This window comes from Sarcophilus harrisii, chromosome 6 (assembly GCF_902635505.1).
Source record: "Sarcophilus harrisii chromosome 6, mSarHar1.11, whole genome shotgun sequence".
NCBI classification, from domain to species: domain Eukaryota; kingdom Metazoa; phylum Chordata; class Mammalia; order Dasyuromorphia; family Dasyuridae; genus Sarcophilus; species Sarcophilus harrisii.
In genome coordinates, this window is record NC_045431.1 from 130,909,788 (window position 1) to 130,934,098 (window position 24,311).

The 24,311-nt window shown below is 36.2% G+C and overlaps 1 protein-coding gene across 1 annotated transcript in view; it reads left to right on the forward strand.

Moving 5' to 3' along the window:
* PAPSS1 (3'-phosphoadenosine 5'-phosphosulfate synthase 1) overlaps window positions 1-24,311 on the forward strand; it is a 147,856-nt gene that overhangs the window by 12,633 nt on the left and 110,912 nt on the right. Inside the window, exon 2 of the mRNA XM_031943174.1 lies at window positions 169-259. The gene's annotated coding sequence lies outside the window, so the exon portion shown is untranslated. The remainder of the gene's footprint in view (window positions 1-168; window positions 260-24,311) is intronic.

The following is a 24,311-nucleotide window of genomic DNA, read 5'->3' on the forward strand; positions in this document are numbered from 1 at the left end:
TGTAAAATGAGCTGGAAAAGAAAATGGCAAACAGACAGTTTTGGTTATGTAATTTGAAAATATCTTCTCCATAGAGAGTAGATCTCTTAGTCTGTTTCAAATTTTCTATTCATCTCGTAGCATATGTACCCCACTAATGGACTCCTTTTAATATTATTTTTTCCTCAGATTGCAACTGCCTGCAGAATCCTTTGAAGCCTTTTCTTCAGTTTGACTCTATGAGACAAATAAATGTGGCATTCTACCATATCTTTCCTTGGTAAGAATTAGAACTTATCTTTCAAAATTCCCAAGCACTTTTATACATGCTGCTATTAGTAACTGGTTGGCTTCTCTAATATTACCTTTTATTAGCTTCTGATGGCATAAAACCCAAGACACCATTTGTAGGAGTTTTTCTTTCTGAAATTTCCTGTGATACACAATAAGGGAATGTGGTAAATCTTTATTCATGATCATCTGTACTGCTTTTCCCCTCACAATGTTGTTTCCCATCACTGTTGGTGTGCTATGTCTTATTTAGATCATAAAATCATCCAGCTAAAGTGGGAAGGGACCTTAGAAGTCATCTAGTGTAACTTCTTATTTTACAGAATGCATAAGATCATATATCAGAAGGTCGACCAAAAAAAAAAAAAAAAAGATAATTCTCTTTTCCTTATTACATGCTTCCTCCAAAAAAGAGAAAAATAAATCCATCCTTGAATTGAAATATAGTTACATATGACAATTAGAATTTTTGTATTAAAAACAAAATTGTAGTTTAAATGAACCAAGGGATGTTATTATTTAAAATTATCCTAATAATCTCCTATAATATTCTCTCTAAAATGTAATATTTTTTTTTGAGGTTTCCTTGGGGTCTCTGGAGGCAGCCTTAATTTCAGTTCAGAGTAATCACCCCAAATGCAGCCAGGATTTAAAGTCCAAATCCTTTACTATCTTCTTCAAAGTCTTGTCTCCTTCACTTGTGGCTCAGCTGATTTTTCTGGAGGCCTTCCAGATCTTGGTTTGTGTTCTCCACAGGACAGCCTGCCAGTACTTCTCTGTCTTTCTTAGTTCTCCCCGACTGCCTTCTCTGGCTTCTGAATTTCCCTAACAGCCTTCTCTGTCTTTGCACCTTGTTTCAAGTTCTGGCCCATAACATCTCCCACTTTCTTTTGTTTTTATAACATAGACAATCATGACCTCCCTGACTTCTCAAGGAGGTGAGAACCCCCAAAAAAGAGGTGATCACACCTTCCCTGACTGCTCAAAAAAGGGGTGAAAACACCATAAAAGGAGGTGCTCATGCCTTCCCTAACTTCTCAGGAAGGGAGATGAAAACACCAAAGGAAATAGGAAATCAAATCAGATTAGCAGGTTTCTGAAGAGGCTCACTCTTTAAACAGGTATACATAAATCCATCAATATGGGAGGTATTACACATAATTACATAAATTACATAAGCATATAGTAACATAACACAAGCTAGTAGCAATGTAACAAATAACATCAATCAACATGACGAATTACACATGTCTATTAATCCTAGAAATAGTCCAAAAGGAATCTATTGTCCATTAGTTCATATGCCAGGAATCCAATAATTCCTGAAAGTTTTGAAGTCCTGCAATAGTCTCATCTTGTGTTAGGGAACCCAATGATTCCTGCAGATTTTGTTCTTAGGTCTCCTCCTCTGTTTTGGGGTTTCTCTTTTTTCTGTCTCTCTCTGATGGACAAAGCGAATACGGCTCATTGGCACCCATCTGATTCCTTCTCCATTGGTAGAAATACAAGCAAACCCTTTCTCCCAAGCAGTTAACCTATCTAATACCGTCTATTTACCACTTTCTGGATCTTTCCACATCATCTGGCAATTACATTGAAGCTGCTTGCACTGGACACTGCCCTTCTGTTGGATTAAAAAACCTGTATTTTCCCCAATTGTAATCCTTTTCTGCCATCTGATTGCTTTTTGGCTGATAGATCATGTCAGAGTATTGAGCTTCTAAAGATGTAACCTCAGTTGTCTTCATGCCTCACCTGTCTTTTGATTGAAGTGTTGGAACTGCCTCTCATTTTCCTGGGTCAATCTACATTCTGAGGCCCAGTGGAAACCCTTGTGGCATTTTGGACACAGGGTTTTAGATCTTCTCTCACCCTGTCTTCTCACTCTATCTCTTTGCCTACATTGGGCTCTCAGATGTCCAATTTTTCCATACTGAAAACATCAACGAGTCTCTCTAGAAGTCCCTTACCAAGAGGGACCTTGTCTTCCCATGTTCATCATAGTCTGGGTATAATAAGCATTTGTGCCCACTGTGGCACAGTGTCTTATGATCTCCTCAAAAGGAGCATCTTTGTGTAGTCCCCATATAATTCTTCTGCAAACCTTATTAGCATTTTCCTTAGCCAGTTGTCTTATTATTATTTCTGTAGCTGCATTTTCTCCAATAGTTCTTGTGATAGCTGTTTGCAGAAGTCCCACAAAATCCACAAAGGATTCATTGGGACCTTGCTCTATTTTTGTGAAGGTTTCCCCTCAATCTTTCCCTGGGAGGGTACCCCAAGCTTTTGATATTAGCTTTTTATTTTCAAAATACATACAAAGATATTTTTAAAATTAAAAAAATTATTATAGCTTTTTATTGACAAAACACATGTATACGTAATTTTTCAACATTGACCTTTGCAAAACCTTCTGTTCCAACTTTTCCCCTCCTTCCTCCCAACCTCTCCCCTAGATGGCAGGTAGTCCAATACATGTTAAATATGTTAATGTATATGTTAAATACAATATGTGTATATATATTTATACAATTGTCTTGCTGCACAAGAAAAATCAGATTTAGAAAGAAGGTGAAAATAAACTGAGAAGGAAAACAAAAATGCAAGCAGACAATAACAGAAAGAGTGGAAATGTTATGTTGTGGTCCACACTCATTTCCCATAGTTTTTTCGCTGGATGTAGCTGGTTCTCTTCATTACTGAACGATTGGATCATCTCATTGTTGAAGACAGACACATCCGTCAGAATTGATCATCATATAGTATTGTTGTTGAAGTGTATAATGATCTCCTGGTTCTGCTCATTTCACTTAGCATCAGTTCATGTAAGCCTCTCCAGGCCTCTCTGAAATCATCCTACTGGTCATTTATGACAGAACAATAATATTCCATAACATTCATATACCACAATTTGCCCAACCATTTTCCAATTGATGGGCATCTACTCATTTTCCAGTTTCTGGCTACTACAAAGAGGGCTGCCACAAGCATTCGTACACATACAGGTCCCTTTCCCTTTTTTAATATCTCTTTGGGATATAAGCCCAGTAGTAACACTGCTGGATCAAAGGGTATACAGTTTGATAAATTTTTGAACATAGTTCCAAATTGCTCTCCAGAATGGTTGAATTCATTTACAATTCCACCAACAATGTATCAGTATCCCAGTTTTCCCAAATCTCCTCCAATATTCATCATTGTATTTTCCAATCATCTTAGCCAATCTGAGAGGTGAGTATCTCAGAGTTGTCTTAATTTGCATTTCTCTGATCAATAATGATTTGGAGCACCTTTGCATATGACTAGAAATAATTACTATACATTTTTAAATACATTTTTAAAGGACTGACTAGGGCCCACAAATAAAAAAAAAAAAAACAAAAAGGAAAAAAATATAGTGATCTGATGAATGCTTCTGAAACATGAGGAAAATAAGAAGATATTTAAGGTGAGGGGATAGAATGAAGATGGCAGAATGACTAGAAAAGTTTTTGGCAAAAAGGGGGAAATGTGTTATAATTGACGGTAGTTTCACTCCTAATACAACTCTGTCAGAAGGATTAGCAGAGAATTCAGGGATTAATAATCCATCCTGTAGAAAGAGATCTGTGTAGGAGTTAATACTTTTATGAAGTGGGATGTAAAAAAAAAAAAAAGTATTTAGTCAAATTTGAGGGGTTAGAAAAGGATGTGGAAATCAAATTATTAAAAAAAAATAAAAAAAGGGGAATTTGTGAGAAATAAATGGGCATTTATTTGATTTCCACAGTTATGAAAATTAAATTGGAGGAATGCAACAAATTAGAAACAACAATTAGAAACAAATTAGAAAACTAAAACTCAGGAGGAAATCAAGAAATAATCAAGGATGGAGGTCATCTTCCCCCAAAAGAATACAAGCTCCTTGGGGGCAGGGACTGACTTTTGTAATCAGGAATAGTGGCTTGAGATTTATTCTTTGCCCTTAGCCCTCCACTGTTATCTTCTTCCTTCTACAATGCCTCCTCCTTGGGGGGAGGGACTGCTTATATAATAAGGAGTGGAGATTCAGGTCCTATAACTTCAGTAACATCCAATTAATGGGGAATCAGGGGAGAGACCTGTGTTTCAGAACAGGAAATAGCCTTTGGCATTTTAAAGGTGTCTCTGTTCCCCTCGACTCCCATTCTAGCAAGAATGTAAAATAAATCTTTTCTGCATTAAAAAAAAAAAATGGCAGTGAAAAGCAGCATCCTCTCATACCCCTTTCAACATTCTCCTTAGTATGTTGTTCTTATTGGAAAATTGAGAAGTCATAGTGAGTCATTTTTCCAGTTCAGGTTGGCTTAGGAAGACAGATAAAGAGGCAGTAGTCTTTGGGGAGGGGTTTGGCTAGGGGTACAGGGCTGCAATGGTGTGCAGCATTTCAGCACTTGCGGATGGAGAGAGGACCAAGAGAGAACAGATACTATGACGAGATATTAGCACATCCCTGCGTAAGTATCAAGTGCATGAACAGATACCATCTGGCTACTTTGTCACCAAGTGCAGGGTCACAGAGCTAAGGCAAAGAGTTGTTGTTGGAATCAAATGTGCCTCTGATCCCCACAGCAGAGTATAGTTTTATTAAAGAGGAGCTGGCTATTTAGTTTCATTGAAGCTGTAGCACCCCCAAATGTGTCCAATATAGGCTGACTCAAGCAGCAGTCTACTGAAACTTCCAACCAGAAACAAGAAACTAGCCAACAGATCTGGACCTGAGCTGGGAACTTGCAGAACTCAAGCCAGAAGGACAGTGAACATATCATTCCATAGATCATGCCACCTTAGGCACCTTAGCTAGGACTGTGAAAGCAAGAAGACATCATAAGATGGAAGCTCAGGTTAGACATCACTCCTTTCAAATACTATTTTATTTTTTCAATTGCATTTAAAGATAATTTTTAACATTCAGTTTTGTAAGATTAGAGTACCAAAGTTTTTCCTCTCCCTTATCTTTCTGCTCCCCCAAACAGGAAGAAATTTGATTTAGGTTATAAATGTACAATCATTTTAGACATTTCTATATTAGTCATATCGTGAAAGAAAAATTAGAACAGAAGGAGAAACTCATGAGAAAGAAAACAATTACAAACAAAAAGGGTGAAAAATAGTATGCTTCAATCCATGTTCAGTCTCCATAATTCTCTCTCTGGATGAGATTGGTATTTTACAACCCAAGCCAGACATCTCTCATTCATCCCCAGAAGTGTTCAGAGTTCAGTATAATGTTTACACAAAAGTCTTTAAAAATTAAAAAAAAAAAAACAAAAACAAAACAAAAACAAAACAAACCTTTAAGGAATAGGCTGTAAAATGAGCAAACAAAATAAGAACTCAATAATAAAGAGTTATGTTGACAGGAAAATTCAAGACACAAACACAGAAGAATAGAATAACATAAAAATGTCTGCAAAGCAAAGCTTTAAAGAAAAATGCAGCTCAGACAGAATTCCAACAAGAATCATAAAGGAGCTAAAGGAAGATGAGAAAAAGAGTAAAAAATGAATTTTAAAAACCAATGAAAACAGTAAAGAATAGGATAAGAGAGGAGAGCTATGAAAAGAGGATCAATAGTTTGATAAAAGAGGTACAAAACTCTTAATGAAGAAAATAAATAATTCCTTGAAAATTAGAACTGATAAAAGGGAAGCTAATGACTCAATGAAGTATCAAGAAATCATAAAATGAAATTAAAAGTCTGAAAAATAGAAGAAAAATGTGCAGAATATTTTATAAAAAAAACCAACTGACATGGAAAATACAAGGAGAAGAGAGAATTTAAGAATCGTTGGAAGCCATGAAGAAAAATTTTAAAAGAGCCTACACATCATATTTCAAGAAATTATAAAGTAGAACTGCCTAGATATTTTAGAATCAGAAGGCAGAGTAGAATTTTTTTTTTTCTTTATCCATAGTTATTGAATGGGACTGCTTGAATGAAGTTTGCTCAAGTTTATGAGAATAGGCTTAATTCACATGATTCCTATACCCAGTTGATCCTTGGATTTCAGGAAGTCACATGATCCCTATTCCCAGCTTTGAACTCTGGGATGCAGGAAGTTAGGTTATAGGAAGTGACGTAATCTGTGGGAGGCAGCCAACATTGGTGACCATTGGTCAAGGATGGTTATGTCCTTTTAGTCTATGCAACGAGAAGGCTCAGGTCTTTTGCTTTTAAGTCCTGGACAAGGCAGAAGCTGGCCAGGTTCCAGGAGCACATGGTGGGAGTTGGGATGGCTCTCAGGTGTGTCTGGGTCTCTCCCTGCAGAGATTAAATAAATGCTTTCTCTTTGTACCTGAGGATATCTCTAATAAGCTAATTTGAGAAAGGGGGTTTTGTACCTGTCCCACACAGTTTATGGGGGCTTGGCCCAGGATCAGTGGCTTCCCAGAGAAATGGCTGGGATCCTGATTCAAGGTTGGCTTTAGGTTGGATTCACCAACAGACCTTGAGATCAGACTCAGGCTCTCTATGAAGAATGGGCCTAGGAGAGACACTCAGATACAGAAGGCACACAAGTCTTTGAAGATGAAGCCTGGATAAGAGAGAGCCAGGTAACTCAAGCATACTTAATCTATAGAGGCACTATCTGTTAATGTGCCCTTGAACTATCCTTATGAGCTCTGGGATCATCAAGCCCTTGGATGATCCAGATTAAGGGGTGACGGCCAGGAAAAGGAGTTCTGTTAATGTCATGGGACAGGGGCACTCTGTGGTTGGCTAGGAAAGCAGACAACTCCTTCTGACCCTAGTCTGCCAAGTCACACTTGGGGGGGGGGGGGGGTTGGCTGTGTATTTGCTGGAGACTAGGTTGTGATGAGGTTGGATGCTCTGAGAGGGGGCAGTCCAACTCAAATCTTGGGAGTAAAAGGAAAAAGAAAAGTGTGAAGGCTGAGTTAGCACCCTGGATACTTTAGAATCAGCCGGAATCAGGATAAGCAAAAGCCCTTGGTCTTTATTCTTGGTCAAAGTGAGAGGAATGGACAACCTCTCTTCTTTGTCTCCCAGCCAGAAGTCATCCTGGCTTGTCTTACTCCACCCTCGAATCCCTCCTCCAATTGTATACACCAACAGATTGAGCCAGCACAGAATAGTGGGGTGAGCCATTTTCCAAGCATATGTTAATAGAGTATTGTCCAACAAGTAATTAGCCTTAAGTGCTCAATTGTCCAAGTGCATCTGCTCAGAGTTTCAGCCCTTTACAGAAAAGTGCACGTGGGTATTTCTGTTCTATGTGGGAAAGTGTAATTTCCATATAATTTTTCTCCATGTGTCTCTGTGCAGAATGTCTTTGTCATGTTTGTTCTGTGAGCTAGAATTTGTTAGGGGAAAAAAAAAAAGAAAGAGAAAGGGCTTTCCAACTGTAGGCTCCAACTCTGGCCAGTTGGAGCTTTAGGAAAAGTCCACTGGGAATAATAGTTAGGGAATTTGGCAATTGATCATATCAAAAAAAATTCCAAAGCAATTCAATTAAATTGGGGAGAATTATGTAGAGAGTGAAGATAGTTTCTTTTCCTTCCTCATTCCCTGACCACATGGGGTCAGACGGAGAGAAAGAAACTATGTTTAATCACTTTAGTAAAATTTGTTATTTGAGATAAGTAGTTTTATGTTATTGGAATTTAAAGCTATATTTGATTGGATTTAAAGTTAAAATACAGGTTATTAAAACAAAGTCCCAGTAGCTCACCTTAGGGGAGACTGTGTTTGTATCTTCCTACTTAGAATGGTATGTTGCTTTCTAGAAGTATTGGGTAACTTGCAAATTATGAGTTATGCCTTAAATTTTGTCAGCTCTGCTGGATATATGTTTTATGAAATTTGGTTCAAAGTTATTTAATTGTAAATCTTAAAGTTTAAAGTTAAATTTTAGTTAAGTGATTTAAAGATGAGCTAAGAAGGATTGATTTATAAAAGCAATTAATATTTTGAATGCAGCATCTAGTTAGAAGGGTTATTGGTTTGGGAGTATGTTTAAAGTATGTTAGAGAAGGATTGAGCACACAGGCATTGGGAGGAGAGATGGGACAGGGAAAGAGATGGTGTGAGAGAAGGAGAAAGAAAGAGAAGGAAAATGGCTTGACAGAAATAGGGCAAAGGCATTTGGCTCCTAGTGAACTTGCCATTTGCCCAAGGAAAGGCCCCATGAGGTTGGGGTCTGTGTTTGGCTGGCAGATTGTATTCTGGGGGACTTGGCACCCTAAAAAGGTTAGGTGTGAAAAGTGGGGGTCAGGAAGCATGGTGGAGTTGGGAGAAATGCCATGTGGACTGGTGGTAAGGGTGGCCACATGGAAAGGACTTTGTCAGATGACAAATCTAATTTCCCTTCCCCCATTAAGTGTGGTGCAACGATTTTTTTTTTTTAAACAAACTGCAGCTCCTTGAAACATTAATTGTTTATACTGTTTAAAGGAACAGCCTACATTTACATGGTGTTAATAACTGAATGTTTTATTTTTATTTTTCAAGTCTATAGCTGTTCTAAGAGATTTGTTGGAACTGTAAGTTTTCTGAAAGCGATGTATTTCTACTAAGGTATCCCATCTGTCTTGAGCAAATTATTTAATGTTTATCTAAGTGTATAATGGTCTCCTTGTTTAAGGAATATGATGATAAAAAACCTAGAGCAGAATTTTAATCTGATCTGATAATCTGATAGGGTTATTTCCAAAAATTATATATATTTAAGAATGAAGAGATAAATCTGAAAGGTTTTTTTTTTTTAATGTGGAAATAAGATATTGTGTGAGTTTTAATTGATTGTATTGGATCACCTACCATTATTTAAAGGGACTCTGAGAATAATAGTTTTTGCCTTTGTCCCTTTGAAAATGTTTGCTATGGACAATATGCGATTTAGAATTTTTTTATGTATCGGGTATTTTAAAAGCAAAATGATCTAATGTTATACTTAGAACCAATTTATTTAGATATGAAAGAAGCTGTATAAGCTGTGAACTTTCTAGGATGAATCTCTTGAGAGCTTTTCATCTGAAGCTCTGATTAATGAGAATTGCTGTAGGAGATAAAATCTCTTGGGATTGCAGCTGATATTATTTGGAGTTTTAAATTCAGGTATGACTGTCTGATAGATTATCAAGCCAGTGAGCCACCATCTGAAAGGAATATGCCATAAGCTACTCAGAAGAAGTTGTTACAGGTTAGTATTCGGAAATGAATTAGGACGATCTTGGCCTCTACTGAAGGTAGGATTCTTCTGACTCAATTTCCTAGTGGTGTTCTTTTGAATGAGAACCCACTTGGCTTAAGGTAGAATTGTTAAAAATTAGGACAGTTACCTGAAGTAAAACTGCTTTAAGGAAATCATGTCCCTGATTTTTCATCATAACAAATTTCTGTAATCAGAGCAAGTGATCAGTGAAAGATATAAAACACAATACAAATATATAGATATTTTAATTTGTAGCCCAGCCCTGGAGGATTCTTTGGTGGCTGTAATAACATATTTAACTCTTTTGTTTCCTGGGGCTAGAGTTTTTTTTATCTAAAGGCCTACTTCTCCTAAGTACTTGGGGCCACTCCCACTTTCCCTTTTGCTCATTGAGAGGAAACAGCCAATCTTATCATGCCCTGATTAGGTATTGATGGAAGGCGGGGGTAGGTCCTCAGGGTCCCTGGAACCCCAACCTAAGACCCTTGACTTATCACAGATCTATATTGACTTCAAAAGTGTTTTTCATGTTTTCCAAATCAAAAGGAGTATATCTTCGCCTTTTTTGATCTGAAGAGTCAAGCTCTTCAATCACAGGCTATGCATTTATTTTTAAATCAGATATATCCTGTCCTTCCCTCTTAGCCTTAATCAATGCTTTTTGTAATCTTGTCATAGGCTGCTTCATAGGTGTTGCTGAATGTGTTACTGCCTCTCCCCCTCCTCCTTCTCCCTCCATTCATGAAGGGTTAATTGAGGGAAGCAGGTCAGGGAATGGGAAATGCTCCTGTTGTGAAGTGCCACACTCAGAATTGTACTTAACTCCATTCTTATCTGATTCTTCATCCTTTTCACCTAGTTTAGTTGGCACCTCCTCCTCTCCTGGTCTTTCTTCTTTTTCCTTATTCTATAAGTTATATAATTTCGTAAAGCCAGTTGCATTAAATTATATGTATTAACTGTATTTTTGGAAATTGAGTTTGAATTGGAATTCATCTAGTTGAATTGGTATTCATCTAGTTGCTCTCTTACTAATTTCCACTGGTCTGGATCCAATTCTTTTTCCACAGAGAACCAAGGAGATGTGTATTGCACAGTTTCTAAAAGTTCAATGATCTGCTCCCAAATTATAATCAAATCTTGGCTTTTCATAAGTCTGACAATGCTCTCTAAACATTTTCCTAGAAGAGGAAAAGAAGGCTGTTTTCTAAACATCTGTCCCATTTTTAGCTGAATTCTACTTTAGCTCTTTAGCAAAATTTCCTTGTTGTACTTACCCAAATTTCTGGATCAAGGAGACTTTTCCACTGGATCAGGATTGTGTCTGTCCCATGATCAGGCGCCAAAATGTAATATTCTCTTCTCTAAAATATATTGTTCTCTGGGGGCAGGTTTCTTGGGGGCCTTCTACAGGCAGCCTTAGTTTCAGTTCAAAGTAATAATCACCTCAAATGCAGCCAGGAGTTTAAGTCTAAATCCTTAATTTTCTCTTTCAAGTATTATCTCCTTCCTGGGCCTGGTTATCTTTCTTAGAGGCCTATCTCTCTCCTTGGGTCCTGTTGCTAGTCCTTTGCCTCTGTCAGCTTCAGCCTCGAGCTCCCTCCAAGTCTCCAGCCAGTACAAAGATGGAATATGGAATGAATCTGACTCCTCCTCCGAGAGTGGGCTTGTGGCCTTCTGTCTTGTGAATCTCCTGGACTCCATCCTGGTTGAGGCTCCAAGCTCTCTTAAAGGTGTGAATCTTAAAAGTGTGAAAGGTGTAAACTCTAATAAGTACTAAGTTCATTAGTGAACTAGAGAACTGTTAAGTACCATGCTAAATTAGATAATTATTGTCTCTATCAATTCCAGTGAGCTAGCACCTTGTAAGAGTTCTAACAGAAGCCATATAGAAATTGGAATTTTTGACAGCCAAACAATCCCCCATTAAGTATGCAAAGAAAACGATTACTGCCAGCTATCCATGGACCCAGAGAGGTTTCTATTATTTCTTAAATGAAGGGGAATTCACTGTAGGTGAAGGGAAGCAGGTTTACAGATCAGCTGCCCATATTGCTGATTGTTTGCCCCTGACCATGGCAACTTTAATTCCCCAAGTCCTGACTCCTGCGTTCCCTTCTATAGCTCCCAGGCAAGTAAATTCTGAAAAGGGAAGGCCCTGCATATGTGCTCCTTGCAGGGGCTTCAAACTGCTTTTCAGTTTTGTTAACGCCAGTACTAACTGGGTAAAAACCTTCCTTTTTAAGGCTCTAGGATTTTTGCTGGGAGAGATCATATTCACTGAAGGGCACATGTTCTAGCCATTGCACCTACTCCTTGAGGAAACAAAAGCAAGACTTTGGGAAAAACATTCTTTGGTATCCTAGGAAAGCTGTTTGGTTGCATTCATGCTAGCCTGATCATCCCCTCCCCCCCTCCCCAGTAATCTTCTGGGAGGGGTTCCTGGTTACTGTTCCTAGTAACCTCTATATTAACTCTACTTTTGTTTATCCTTTCTCTTTTGCTCCTATTTAGTCCTTGTATTTTTAATATGCTTGTAAGAGCTGCTTCTTCCAGACTCTGAGTCATGAAAATCCAACCACTTGGTCAATTTGAAATCACCCGAGACCTGACTCTGACATTCAGCACTGGATACTGCCGTCTACAAACTCATTCATCTCCCCTTTTCAGTCTGGACTCCATTGGGTAGGGCCAGCTACACATCCTTTGTCAGCCTGAGGCAATTCCAGACGATGAGACCTTCTTTCCTTTTTCCCAAATGAGTCTAGGTATGGACTGCTTGAGTTGGGGATGATGTAACAATGAATCTGAGGCTCCCAAACCTCCAAAGTGCTGTAGTTCTATGGTTGCCAGATGCCAATCTGTTTTGTGATGATGGGATTTCCAAGACAGATAGTGGGAGTGGGTGGAAGCAGGGTCTGATTCTTGCTCATTGTTTTAAGCAGCAATATTCTGTCACCTGCTTACTTATGCACTTAATCATTAGAGTAGTTCAAGATTTAGTCAAGTTCAGGAGTAGCTAAAGTAGTTCCTGAAAGCTTCCATTAATGTGCATTAATGTTGGTTCTAAATGGTAAAGGGCAGATTACAGTTAATACTGAAGAGCAATTAGCCTGAAGGTCTAGGTCACAGTGGAAGATATATATGTGTGTGTGTGTGTGTGTGTGTGTAAGAAATCTTCAAACAGATGAAAAAGATTAATGGGACTGATTGAATGAAGTTTTCTCAAGTTTATGAGAGTAGGCCTAAGTCACACGATCCCTAAACCCAGTTGAGCCTTGGGTTTCAGGAAGTCACATGATCCCTATTCCCAGCTTTGAACTCTGGGATGCAGGAAGGTAGGTTATAGGAAGTGACGTAACCTGTGGGAGGTAACCAATATTGGTGACCATTGGTCAAGGATGGTTATGTAAGTCTATCCAATGAGAAGGCTCAGGTCTTTTGCTTTTAAGTCCTGGACAAGGTAGAAGCTGGCCAGGTTCAGGAGCACATGATGGGAGTTGGGATGGGCTCCCAGGTGTGTCTGAGCCTCCCCCTGCAGGGATTAAATAAATGCTTTCTCTTTGTACCTGAAGATGTTGCTGATAAGTTAATTTGGGAAAGGGAGTCTTGCACCCATCCCACACATGGGATTATTATTATGAAATTTTCAATAGCATTTTATTTTTCCAATTGCATGTGAGGATAGTTTTCAACATTCATTGTTCTAAGACTTAGAATTTCAAAGCTTTTTTCTCCTCTTTTCCTTACCTCTTCCCTCCCCAAGACAGCAAGCAATGCTATATAAATGTATTTTATACATGGTATAAGTTGCACATGTACAATCATTTTAAATACATTTATATAGTAGTCATTTTGTGAAACAAAAATCAGGACAAAAGCAAAAACATGAGGAAAAAGAAAAGTGAAAATAGTATGCTTCTATTTGCACTCGGTCTCCATAGTTGTATCTCTGGATGCAGATGGCATTTTATAACCCAAATCTATTGAAATTGTTGGATCACTGTATTTCTGAGAAGAGCTAACTACCAAAGTTGACCATCATATAATCTTACTTTTATTGTATATAATATTCTCCTGATTCTGCTCACTTAGTATCAATTCATATAAATCTTTCCAGGCTTTTCTGAAATTAGTCTGCTTATCATTTCTAACCGAACAATAATATTTCTTACATTATATACCCTAACTTATTTAGCCATTCCACAATTGAGAGCATCCATTCAATTTCTAATTCCTTGCCACTATATAAAGAGCTGCTACAAATATTTTTGCACATGTGGATCCCTTTCCTTTTTTTATGACCTTTTTGGGACACAGATCCAGTATTATTATTACTGCATCATAGGGTATGCACAGTTTGATTAAAAACTTTGGGCATAGTTCCAAATTATTTTCCTGAACGGCTGGATCAGTTCACAACTCCACCAACAATCCATTAGTGTTCCAGTTTTCCCACATGCCCTCCAACATTTACCAGAATCTTTTCCTGTCATCTTAGCCAATCTGACAGATGTCTGAGGTGCCCCCTTAAAGTTGTTTTGGTTTGCATTTCTTTAATCAATAGTGATTTAGAACATTTGGGGCAGAGTAGAAATTGAAAAAATTCACCCAGTTATATCCTAAAATAAACCCTCTAAAAATATTGTAGTCAAAAGCTAGAGTTCCAAAGTCAAAGAAAAAATAATGCAAGAAGATAGAAATAATTCAAGTACTTTGAAGCCACAATCAGGATCAGATAGGATTTAGCAGTTACCGTTATAAAAAACAAAAGTAGGATTCCAAAGGATCTAGGTTTATAACCAAGAAAAACCTATCCAGATAGGGCAGCTGGGTGGCACAGTGGATAAGAGTACCAGCCCTGAAGTCAGGAGGACCCGAGTTCAAATTTGGCCTCAGACACTTCCTAGATGTATGACCCTGGGCAAGTCACTTAACCCCAATTGCCTCAGCAAATAAATAACTAAATAAAAGAAAAACCTACCCAGCAAAATTGAGTATAATTTTACAGGGGAAAGAATGGACCTTTAACAAAATAACTTCCAAGTATTCCTGATAGTGGATTCGAGTTCAGTAGACAATTTGACAAAGAGCAGTCAAGTGTAACACAAAAAGATTAAGCATGAATTTAAAAAATCAAAGATCATAAGAAAGATCATAAGAAAGAAGTAGAAATTCTTATATGAATTACTTCAAGTAGAAAATAATTATATAAACATAGTTGGGTACAGAAATTAGCTTATTGAACAGGGAAGTGGGAAGGAGAGGAGTTAAGAGAAAGGAGAAACACATGTGCACAAATGTTTATAGTAGTTCTTTTTGTTGTGGCAAGGAATTAGAAATTGAATGGATGTTCATCATTTGGGGAATGGCTGAATAAGTTAGGATACATTAATGTAATGGAATATTTCTTATAGAACTATATAGAAATACATAAGAAAATGATGAACAGACTAATTTCAAAAAAGCCTGGAAAGCCTTACAGGAACTGAGTAAGTGAAGTGATATGAACCAGGAGAACATTATACAAGTAAAAGCAAGATTATATGATGATCAACTATGGATAAACTTAGCACTTCTCAGCAATACAGTGATCCACGACATTTCCAACAGACTTGGAATAAAAAAAAATGCCATTCACATCCAGAGAGAGAACTATGTAGACTGAATGTAAATAGAAGCATACAATTTTAACCTTTTTTTTTTAAACTTTTTTTAACCTTGTGTTTTTTGCTTTTGGTTTGCTTTTTCCTGTATAGTATGACTAATAAGGAAAGATGTTTAAAATAATTGTATATGTACAAACTATATCAGATTGCTTGCTGAATTGGGAAGGAAGGGAGATAAAGGAGGTAAGGAAAAATTGGAACTCAAAATCTTACAAAAATTAACTTTGGAAATTATCTTTACATGTATTTGGAAAAATAAAATACTGAGAAAAAAAGATAAAGGGGAGAAAAAAAGGGAGGGGAGATTAAGGAAGGAAATAGTAAAATGCACAGCAGACCCAAAGAGGGAACAGGAAAAAAGGAAATGCTAAATATAAGAAAATAAATTGTAGAGAAATACAGTTAGTTAGTAGTCAACTGTGACTGTAAAGGTGAATGGGATGAAATCAGTCAGAAAACATAAAAGAGGAGAGCAACCTAGATTAGAAACCAGATGCTAACAGTTTGTTGTTTACAAGAAACACATTTGAAACAGAAAAATACACAGTTAAAAACAAAAGGGCTGAAACAGAATCTATTACATACTTCACCTGAAGTTTAAAAAAAAGGCAAGGATAACAATTATGATTTCAGGTAAAGCAAAAGCAAAACCAGACAGAATTAAAAGAGATAATCAGGGAAGCTATTTTGCTAAAAGTTACAGTCAACAATTAATTACTAACAATACTTAAGACAAGCATCAAAATTATTTTTTTATTATAACTTTTTATTGACAGAACATATGCATGGGTAATTTTTTACAACATTATCCCTTGTACTCCTGTTCCGACTTTTCCCTTCCCTCCCTCCATTCCCTCCCCTAGATGGCAGGCACTCTTATACATGTTAAATATGTTATAGTATATCCTAGATACAATATGTGTGCAGAACTGTATAGTTCTCTTGTTGTACAAGAAGAATTGGATTCAGAAGGTAAAAATAACCTGGGAATAAAAACAAAAATGCAAACAGTTTACACTCATTGCCCAGTATTCCTTCTCTGGGTGTAGCTGATTCTGTCCATATTGATCAATTGGAACTTAATTAGATCTTCTCTTTGTTGAAGATATCCACTTCCATCAGAATACATCCTCATACAGTATTGTTGTTGAAGTGTATAATGATCTCCTGATTCTGCTCATTTCACTCAGCATCAGTTCATGTAAGTCTTTCCAAGCCTCTCTGTATTCATCCTGCTGGTCATTTCTTACAGAACAATAATATTCCATAACATTCATATACCACAATTTACCCAACCATTCTCCAATTGATGAGCATCCATTCATTTTCCAGTTTCTAGCCACTACAAACAGGGCTGCCACAAACATTTTGGCACATACAGGTCCCTGTCCCTTCTTTAGTATCTCCTTGGGATATAAGCCCAGTAGTAACACAAGCATCAAAATTCTTAAAGAAAAGTAAAATGAATTAGAATTAAAAAGTAGTTATAATAGTGAAGGACCATAACTCTGCATATTACTAAGAAAACTCAGCAGGAAGAGTTAGAAAAACTCTAATAAAAATAATCACAGACAGTATAAAATACTTGGGAGTATACTTTCTAATTTTCACACTGGAATTCGGAACACAATTAAAACATACTTTTCATATAAAGACCTAAACAATTATAGAGATAGTAATTGCTCAGCTGTATACCAAACTAAATGATAAAAATGACAATATTACCTAAATTACTTATCGACTGTCATACCAAACTTCCAAAGAATTACCTTACAATGCTTTAGAAAAAAAAAAAAAGGTAACAAAATTCTTCAGGAAAAATACAAAGTCAGAAACATCAAGATAATCAAAGGCAAAAAAAATGGGAAGGAGTCCTAGCAATATCAGATCTCAAACTGAGATAAATAGCTCTTTTGGGGGGAAATGATGAGGTACACAAAATTATAGTATCAAGCTGTAACTGTCAACACAATTTGGTATTGTGTATGAAGTTAGAGAGGTTGATCAGTGGAATAGATTAGGCACATAATACATAGAAGCAAATCAGCACAGTGTTTGATACATTCAAAGATCCAAGCTATTAAGACAAGAATCCATCATTCAACAAAAACTGCCGGGGAAATTGTAGTGTGGTAGAAACTAGGCACAGACCAATAACTTATACTATATACCAAGAAAAGCTCAAAATGGGTATATGATTTAGATGAAACAGGCAACATCATATGCAAACTAGTGGTTCATGGAAGAATTTATCTATTAGATCTGTGGTTAGAGTTCATGACCAAACAAAAGATAAAGAGGTTCATGGGAGATAAAATGAACAATATTGATTACATGAAAATAAAAAGCATTTATGAAAATAAAATAAAGCTAAAATTAGAAAAAAACATAAACTGGAAAAACATTTTTGTAGTAAACTGTTCTAATAAAGGTTTTCCTTCTGAAATATATATAGAACTGAGTCAAATTTACATGAAAAATAGCCATTCCCCAACTGATAAAATGATTAAAAGATAACAGGCAATTCAGAGGAAGAAATCCAAGTTATCAATTGCCGCATGAAATGAAAATTAAAATAAGTCTAAGGTACCACCTGACACATATCAGACTTGCTAATCTGACAAAAAAGGAAAATAACAGATGCTAAAGGAAAAATTGGTATACTAATGCATTGTTGGTGGAGCTAAGAACTGGTCCTGCTATTCTGGAGATCTATTTGGAAAATATATGCATACTTTAATATGTAATATTATATGGTATAATAAATAGCCTTATGTCCAAAAGGCTATTATAATTATATATTTTGACCCTACTACGGTCAATGCCACTACTATTTATTATATTTGATATTTATTTATTATAAAAGTGCATATATTTTGACCCTACTAAGGTCAAAATGCCACTACTAGGGATATACCTCAAAGAAAGGGGAAAAGATTCATATGTATAAAAATATTCATAGCAGCTCTTTTTATGTTTGGAAAATGATGGAAGAAGTTTTGGTTTGTGATTGTGATGGAAGAATTGATGGAGATGGTTTCAGAAAAATTTGTCAGTAGTTCTATGAACTTCCAAAATGAAGTGAGCTGAACAATTTATACAATAATTGCAATATTGTGAAGATAATTACATTTGAAAGGCTTAATAACTGATCAACACATAATTCCGAAGGACTCATACTGAAATGTTACCCACTTTCAAATAGAGAAATGATGGACTCATTCCAAATTGAAACCTATTTTTTCTTTTTCTTTGTTCCTTCCTTCCACATGGCTAAAAGTTGATGTTTGTTTTGCATGCTTATATGTGTGTGTGTATGTGTGTGTGTGTATATATATATATATAATATATATTATTTATAAATATATATATAATATATATTATATAGATGTAATATTCTGCACACTGTAAATGTGTGTGTATATATATACACACACACACATTTACAGTGTGCAGAATAGAATGATAAGGTGAAGAACTTACAGGAATGTATGAATTCTTTTTCTGTATTTTATTTTCATTATTTCTGTGTTTCCCCTATGACCTGTACAATATGTGCAGGCTCATTATTTATTTGAGCCTTGGCCAGCTATAAATATATTTACCTAACCTGAGCTGATGACGTTTATTGGTATTTGACATTTATCGATATTTAGTCTATTAACTTGACCACTATCTGCTTGATTAAGGTTGAAGGCCTGCTTTTCTATTTCCTAGAAATCAGGAGATTTCAGGGAAATGGAAACCTTCCATTCCAATCTTCCCAAATAGCAACAACCAATTAGATGCCTCCCCTTCCCCTTCTCAATGCTCTCTTACTTGTGATATAATTTCTTGTATAAAAGCTATGTAAATTTACTACTTCTTTAGTCCTCCTACCCTGAGCTTTCTCTTTCTTATATTGCGATGGGACGGCTCATTCTCTGGAGATTTTTAATAAACAACTTTTCTGCCTTCTACTGAGTGATCTCTGAGTAGTCATTTTGGGTAAGGTCTTCTACATCCCTCACGGTTTGGGGGCTCTCTGGGATGAGGTCTTTGGGGGAGATGTCTGTGTGCACCCCAAATAGTGACAGGCGCCCACAAAGTAGTTTTCTCCAGGCTGAATTGTTTGAAGTGGAATTCATTCAGAGTGGTAATTCTTTCAAAGTGCTTCAGGAGGTAATTTGGGAACTAGTTTTGGGCTTCTCAAGGAAAGAAAATCTTTTTTTTCCTCTTTCTCTCCCTCTGTGTGTGGCAGTGGCTTTGCAGGAAGAGGGAGAGAAGGGGAAAAAAATAAAAACATAGATTGAAAGTTTGGAAAGTTTTGAGAAAATAGAAGAACAGTGGCTATCACTCCTGTAAACAAGGAGCTCTGTTACCATTAACTCAGGCTTGTGGATTCCTGCCAGAAAAAATTTTTTTTCAAGGTAAAGCAAGGACTGGTGATTAACTCTTTCCTGGCTTACTAAAGAAAAGAAGTTTGAATGGAATATCTAGGTAGATTTTAGGAAATTTCACAAAGTAGAGTACTGGTTAATTTTAAAATAACTTTAAATTGGGGGTGTATTAAGATTGGAAATAAGAAACTGCAGATATTGGAAGGGAGGAATAAAAATAGAGTACGAGAGGTAAATAGTTGAATACGGGGGCGCTCTGACCTGTTGGACCTGTGGGAAAACTAGGCGTGTTTCTAAAAATTGTGCCAGGAGAAGAAAGAAAAATTATTATTAGCAAGTTTGCTTTCATAGAGTTAGAGAACAGAAAGTTTAAGAAGCCTAAACTGGGTAATTGTTTGTCTGCAATATTTGATTAAGAGTTTTGGGAATTTACTATATTTTAAAGAGGTACTATAATTTTGAAATTGAAATAAAATTGAAATTGGGGAAAATAATTTTACTGTTGCCTTGTACATGTTAGATTTATTCTGGGTAAAAATCTTAAGAATTGTTTGAATATTGTGGCCTTTACAACTGAAGAGAAAACCTTTTCTTTTTTTTGTATTTGGTTGGACTTCAAATTGAAATATATGTTATTAAACAAAATGCCAGTAGCTTACCTTGGGGGGAGGGGGAGTCATGTTTGCATCTCCCTACTTAAATGGTATGCTGCTTTCTAGAAGTATTGGGTAATTTGTAAACTATATTATAAGTTTTATGAAATTTGGTTCAAAATTAATTGTGAATCTTGAAGTTTAAAGTTTAAAAAGGCAATATAAAGACAAGGGAAAAGAGAGATTGATTTACAAAAGCAATTAATAGTTTAAATGGAGCATCTAGTCAGAAAGATTACAGAGAGATGGGACAGGAGAATGAAGGTGATTTAAGAAGAATTGATTAGTAGCAGCAGATGATTTCAAGAAGAAATCAGTGGGAAAAAGAAGTAACTAGTTGGAAAAGATAGAGCGACGGCTGTGAGATGGGATGTGTATTTGAGGGGGGAGCTGAAGAGCAGCAGTGAAAAGTGGTGATTTAAAAGGGACAGGCTACTCTTGCAAGATATTAATTGATTATTTGTTTGTTTAGATACAGAATGGTTATGAATATTAAAGAATATGATCAGAAATGTAGTATATAGTTTGAAAGGGTTATTTCAAAAAGTTTAGTTGATGTTTTCAAGAACTTTTCAGATTCTTTTTATGTGAAAATAGGAAGTTTTAATTAACTGTATTGATGCCAATTATCTAAAAGGGACTCCAAGAATAAGTTTTTGTCTTCTTCCTTTTGAAAATATTTTTGTTGTGAATAATATGTAGTTTGGGATTTTTCTGTGTATTGGGTATTTAAAAGCAAAATGATTGGTATAATATTCAATTTATTCAAGATTCAGCATCTACTTGGGTATGTAAGAATTGTGTGAATTTTCTGGGATAAATTTCTTACTATTATTGATATAAGGTAAATAACTGTTTGGGATTTATCTGAAACTTTGGAGATAAAATTCTTTGGGCTTATAGTTAATACTATTTGGGAGTTTTAAAGCTCCATTCTCTTATGTGCTGAAGGTTTAAGTTTTAACTGATTATGTTATGTTATAGTTATGTTCTTGCATTTTTTTTTCTTCGTGACCGATTTCCATGATCAGAGCAATAGTTAATAAGAACTGTTAATGCAATTCAAATATGTCATACCTTGCTGTTTTCAATCTGGTTATATGTAATTATTATATCCTAAATACTTAGGCAAATGAGTATTTAGCCTGGTCATCTGTCTGTTATTGGATATTTGTGTCCGTGGATATTCAGTTTTTTTAAAAAAAGGTTTCTAAATGATAAGAGGACAATTAACAATGGTCTGTGAAATCTAACTGTTGTTTTATTTATTGGGAATATAGCTGATGGCCATTTGCTTGCCTTGTGAAGCAAGCTCAGCTGCTGGCTCTTCACATTTGGCAGCAGTCTAGTGAATCAAGTCTTTCTATCTCAGACTGTTCTAACCTTGTTAGATTTGTTTTTTTGTTGTTCTAGATTTTGGTCAAATTACAGATTATTGAACCTCTTCTGAAACATGGATAGGGCCATCTGAAGCTTAGATTGGCACCATACCCATCCCTCTGCTTGGACTTAGAGCCAGTTCTTCACCCATTTCTCAGCATGAAGCAGTTTTTGAATGAGAGACCATTGCCCATGCTCCTGATGTAATTTGGACTGATATGGGGACTTGGGAATGGTTGATGAATGACTGTTAAACCCTGACTTGGTCATCTATTACTGTGTGTTTAAGATTTGGGATGGAAATTGTTAAAATTGGTAACTGTTGCTGTTAAGGAAGTTATATGTTTATAATATCTATGTTCACTTCAGAATATGTAATTCTTTGCATTTTATTTATTTATTTTTTAGGAAACTCCTCCTGTACTAGTCTGTTATATATAGGAACTTTAATTCACTCTTGGGATTTATATGTGGGATGGTTATTTGACTATTTTTTTTTTTAGATGATTCCTTTCCATGAAAAAAACAAACAACAACAACAATAAAAAACGAGAGGAAGAGATCAGGAACTAGGGAAACTGGTGGATTTTCCTCAAAATACCTAAGAGTAGGAACCCTTAGTTTTCTGTTCATTTTGCTTTAAGTACTTTTGCTCTATCCCCTGTATTACCAGTTCAGATTGAATTGGAAGTCCTTAAGGAGTCTTTTTTTTTTTGTTTTTACTATGTTTTAGCTCTGAAACCTCCTTATTCTGTGGAATTGCCCTGGCAGACTCAGTTTTTGAGAGTATTTTGTTTTTTAGAAATCTCCAAGATAAAGACACCTGTCTTGGGACTGGAAGTCTCCAGCCCTGTAACCCCAGTTTCTTAACACTGGGGTTTTGAGATCAACTCTTTAAAGTTTGGGCTTTGCCTGCCTTCATGGTCTAATTGTGCATGCTCTGATAGCTCTGCTCAAAAATCTGTATTCTAGTTGTATCTCTATCTATTCCTCTGGTTGGGGATAGGTGGAGCTACTCCAAGTCTCACCCTTCTCCCCTGGAGTGGGGTGCCCCTCTGAATGGGCAGCATGACTGTCTGGAGCTCTACTGCTCCTTATATAAGCAGAAGCTGAGTTAAGTGCACAAATGACTGCAGACCACCTAACACAGTGAACTGTCTTATCTCAAAATGGATTCTCTGGCTGAGATGAGGGCCTTTGTACTGCTGATAACTCTGGGGTTGTAGGGAGAGACTTGCCCTTTCCATAAGTCCTTGCATTTTCTAGTTTCATTTTTATTTATTCGCCTCAAAATTATGGTGCTGAGACCTCCCCAGTATCCAGGGGAAGGTCATTCAATAATTCAAATATTCAGGAGAGTGTGGAATGTTGTGCCTCAATTTCCCTAGACTGTCATCTTTATTTCTTTGTATTTTTATGTCTGCCAAATGCCAGTCTGTTCTGTCATAACTGTTTCTTAGTTGGTGGAAGCAATTTTTATGGTATGAACTTATTACAATCAGTGGTATTATCCTGTTGTCACTATGTCTACCCTGTATAATTACATTAGTAACCAGAATAGTTCAACAGTCCCTATCAAAATATTGCATACAGAAGATGCTATTAAAATGATGATTCTTCAGAGAAAAGGCTAGAATGTATTAGAGAGGGATGATCTTGTTGGTGAACTTGATAAGCAATGTGTAGATGTTAAATGATTTTGAACAGTGTGTAAGTTCTTCATAGAAATATGACAAAAATCATTTACACATTACAAGGGGGGAGATGTGGGGAATAGAGAGATAAGGTGAAGAACTTAGTTATGTATGAATTCTTTTTCTGTATTTTATTTTCATTATTTCTATGTTTCCCCTGACCTGTATAATATGTGCAAGCTCATATTTACTTGAGCCTTGGCCAGCTATAAACATATTTACTTAACCTGAGCTGATGACATTTATTGGTATTTGACATTTGTCAATATTTAGTCTATTAGCTTGAATACTATCTGCTTGATTAAGGTTGAAGGCCTGCTTTTCTATTTCCTAGAAATCAGGAGATTTCGGGGAAATAGAAACCTTCTATTCCAATCTCCCCAAATAGCAACAACCAATTAGATGCCTCCCCTTCCCTTTCTCAATGCTCTCTTACTTGTGATGTGATTTCTTGTATAAAAGCTATGTATCTTTACTACTTCTTTAGCCCTCCTACCCTGAGCTTTCTCTTTCTTATATTGTGATGGGACAGCTCATCCTCTGGAGGTTTTTAATAAACCTCCTTTCTGCCTTCTACTGAGTGATCTCTGAGTAGTCATTTTAGGTAAGGGTCTTCTACATCCCTCATAACATAAAGCATATACATATGCATACACCTATATACACACACATAAATATGTGTATATATTTGTTTTTCTTGCCTTCTCAACAGGTGAGGAAGGAGAAGAGAAAATTTGGAATTGATAATAAAATAAAATTGAATTATAAAAATGTCTGAGGAATTATTGGCAAGTAGATTAACCCAGCTAATTCTTGTTTATTTGGGGAAATAAGGCAGATTTGGAAGTCTTGCCCTAGAGATAGTAAAAAAAGAAAAAAAAAATTGTATCAAGATGAGATGATATAAATATGGAAGATTTTTAAAAATAATCTAATACAAATCTTGATATTTTTAGAAGACAGAAGAATTGGGAGTAGGGTAGGGAAAGAAATGCCTAAGAGAATTAAAAAAAAAAAAATCGGAGATGGACAACATCATAAAATCATAGATTTTGAGATAGTTGGGGCATTT